This window comes from Cherax quadricarinatus, chromosome 6 (genome assembly GCF_038502225.1).
Source record: "Cherax quadricarinatus isolate ZL_2023a chromosome 6, ASM3850222v1, whole genome shotgun sequence".
Taxonomy (NCBI): domain Eukaryota; kingdom Metazoa; phylum Arthropoda; class Malacostraca; order Decapoda; family Parastacidae; genus Cherax; species Cherax quadricarinatus.
In genome coordinates, this window is record NC_091297.1 from 46,237,852 (window position 1) to 46,241,449 (window position 3,598).

Consider the following 3,598-nt stretch of genomic DNA (forward strand, 5'->3'; position numbering starts at 1 on the left):
CAGAACCACACAATCACTGGCCCCGAGGGGTCTGTCATATGTGATGTCCTCAATATATGTACTACTCAAGGTGAATACTAAGTCCAGTCTTGCTGGTTCATCCTCTCCTCTCTCTCTCTCTGGTAGTGTTCCTTACATGTTGGTACTTAAGGTTTTCCAGTACCACCTCCATCATCTTAGCCATCCATGTTTCTGGCCTCCCATGTGGCTCCAGGTTCTCCCAGTCAATTTCCTTGTGGTTGAAGTCACCCATAATCACCAGCTTTGCCCTGCTTGCGTGAACCTTTCTCGCCACTTCAGCCAGTGTGTCAACCATTGCTCTGTTACTCTCATCATACTCTTGCCTTGGCCTCCTGCTGTTCTGCGGTGGGTTATACACCACTGCAATTACTACCTTGGGACCTCAGACTGAAGTACTCCTGCTTCTCCTCTGTCTCCTCTCTCCAGCTCATCAAAATCCCGTCAGTTTTTGATGAGCAGTGCCACTCCTCCACCTCCCCCTTCCTTCTGTCTTTCCTCAGGATCTGATATCCCATTGGAAAGATGGCATCTGTTATTATCCCTGTGAGCTTGGTTTCTGTGAGAGCTATGATGTCCGGTGATGCCTCTTTGACTCTTTCATGCCACTCCTCCAGCTTATTCGTTATTCCATCAGCATTGGTGTACCATACCTTCAGTTTCCTCTCCAACACTGTGTTTTGGGGGGTCTGTGAGGGTGGGGAACCTGGCAGTGTGCTGTGGGATTCTACAGCGTAGTGTGGGTAGGGGCTGTAAGTGTGGATTGTGGTTTGTGTTGGGATAGCGTGTTTATTTGTGGGGTTCTGGGGGTGGTTCTGTGTGTGCTTGCACTTGTTGCTGTGCCCTGCTCTGGTTGTCCTCTGCTGATTCTGTCCTTGTCCCTCTTCCTAGCCCCTTTTGCTTTTTGTGTCCTCTCCCTCAGCTGCTGTCATTCTGTTTTTGTTCCGTCTCAGTCTAGGAACACCCTCTTGTATGCTGACGATTCCTTCAGCCATGGTCTCTCCTGCAGGACCTTGTTTCGTACTGCTTCTATCTTAAAAATCAGCTTGACCGACCAATTTCTCCCCTTCAAGTACCCCCTTGTTCTCTGAAAATTTACTCAGTCATGTCCTCTTTGCCTATTTCTTTGATGATGTTTTCAATCTCCTGTTTCTCTTCCTGCCATCTTTCACTGTGTCCTCCTCTCGCTCTCCTGAAGCCCATGAATAAACACTGACTTCCTCCTCCCATTGCCTTCTCTCTCCCTCTGTTGTGTTTATTGTGTGTGTGTGTGTGTGTGAGCGTGCACGTGTACATGTGCATGCATATCTGTGCGTCTGTGTCTGTTTCTCACACATACACACACACACACACCCCGTTAATTTTGTCATATACATCAGATATTTTCTCATACACTCTGAAATCTTTTTAACCACATGCTCCAGAAACCTCTCTACAATACACAACTTTTTTTTTTAAACTTTAATGTTTATCACACAATATCCATCATTCACACTCAGCTCACAATTCAAGAGGTGCATAATAATAGTAAGCTTCAAACTCAAGGAATAGTAGGATTTAACCCATGGAAAGCCAGTCCTAAACCTAGCTGGCCAGTCAACTAACCACTGTACCAACTAGGTATTTTTATCTATACAACAGGTAAGTTAGCATGGGGCACCACTGTGACCACAATGCAGGTTTCTGCATGTTAATCTCAAATAAACATGGCTGTGGTAATTTCTACCTCAAGTCCTCTCAGACCCATTATCAATACTTGCATATACAGTCAATTATATTCAATCCCACATCATAATATTCAATTCCCTTTTACTTAACATAGTTTACTTTTTATTTAACTTTTCATAGTACTGTCAGAATTGCAATTAAAAAAAAAATAATTTTATCTTCTAAAATGGTATAGAACCTGTGACTGAGAGTAATGACACCTAACATGCAAAATTTGATTGAAAAATTACAGAATTACACAAGAATGAAGCTGGTGGTCTGGGTGCACCTTATGCACCAACAGTTCTACCCAAGTTGAGACCTATTTTAGGCAATTCCATTTCTTAAACTGACCCAATTCCTGGAAATTTTGCAAATATGCCTTCTGCTGTTTCGACTGAGCATAAGAAACTGTCCATTCAGCTAACAGATATAAAACATTTGGCCAATTTCACACATAAATTACAATTTAAAAACAAGAGTCCAAACTACTTTTGATGGGTTTTGAGCATTTTACCCCATTTCTTAGCTAATAAAATACAACCAAAAATGATTGGTCATGGTTTTGATTTTTTCAAAAACTGAAGCAGAGCTTGTAAAATCCCATAAAACAGGCCATAGGGCGTAGGGAAGCAACAGGGCCCATAACCTTCCTTAATAAAACTGCCTAAAATATTACTGCCACTTTAAGGCCTATCTCAAGTCATTTCTGGTCTAAAACTGACCAAAGTAATCTCCCTTTCACTAGTATGCTTTCAATTTTGTCAAATGATATCAAGAAACATCCAATAAACATTAAAAACAACCCTAGAATATGCCTCAAAATCACTATTTTAAATCATACAATGTGTGGGTCAGATTTTTATTGTACACCATGCACACCCACTGCAGAGACCTATTTTCTCATGTCTAGGCCAGAATTTACCTATCACAGTGTATTTGAGGGAATTATGATTAAGTCGTAGCTCTATATATGTGAGAGACAATGAAAGGGTTAATACAGTCTTTATTTCCTCTGTTGAAACAGGTTTGTTTGCACACACACTGTACAGTATACAACAAGTGTACAATATACAGCAATATATTACGTGCAATGTGATATCTTTTAACGGCTTAAACTGTCCAAACGTAGATCTACGTTTGCTTGTGTAGCACTCCAAACGTAGATCTACTTTTTTTTTGCATTCTTTCTTATGGAGAAAATCAAGGTCGGAGCACTACGCGTGCCAGCGTAGATCTACATTTGGACAGTTTAAGGGTCAAGACCCAAATGTAATGCATAAGCATATCGGTACTTACATAGAGGATGTTGATCACCAAGTATGGAGTATATGGTGAAGGCAGATTGGAAGCCCACAGCAAGCCGTCCATCACCCAAGATATCAAGGCTTTGAGGTGGCTGGGGCAGCAGGATTGAACGGAACAGTTTGTGTCGACCTTTTGCTCGGTTGATTTCATATATGATGATCTATTTAAAAAAATGTATTGATAAAGTAAAAAAATGAAAAAGATTTACACCATACAGCAAACCCTTGATATAATGGGATAATTGAGGGATGGGGGGAGGGGAAAGAGAGACAAAAACTGTCCAAATGTCTGTTAAATAAGAGCAGAATACAGTGGACCCCCGACTTACAATGACCTCAACCTACGATAAAACCAACTTACAATGCTTGTCAGCGTAAAAATTTGACCCTGACCTACGCTGAAAAACTCGACTTACATCATTTGTCCCATACACATCCAGCATCTGGCTGGCCTGAGCGCACCTCAGCTGGCCTGCCTTCAGTTAGTGCGCCAATGTTTACAAGCCAGTGCGGTTGCTCCCACCCATACATTTGGAACATTTTGTATTACTCCAGTGTTTTTAGTT

The 3,598-nt window shown here is 41.6% G+C and overlaps 1 protein-coding gene across 2 annotated transcripts in view; it reads right to left on the reverse strand.

Annotated features, from left to right (window-relative positions):
- The window catches only part of LOC128705284 (serine/threonine-protein kinase Genghis Khan), a 252,260-nt gene extending 249,032 nt beyond the window's left edge, over positions 1-3,228 (reverse strand). Inside the window, exon 1 of one of the 2 annotated variants that reach the window (XM_070081447.1) lies at positions 3,025-3,228. The gene's annotated coding sequence lies outside the window, so the exon portion shown is untranslated. The remainder of the gene's footprint in view (positions 1-3,024) is intronic. The other variant, XM_070081439.1, reaches the window with a different exon arrangement.
- Between the last annotated feature and the right edge of the window lie 370 nt (positions 3,229-3,598).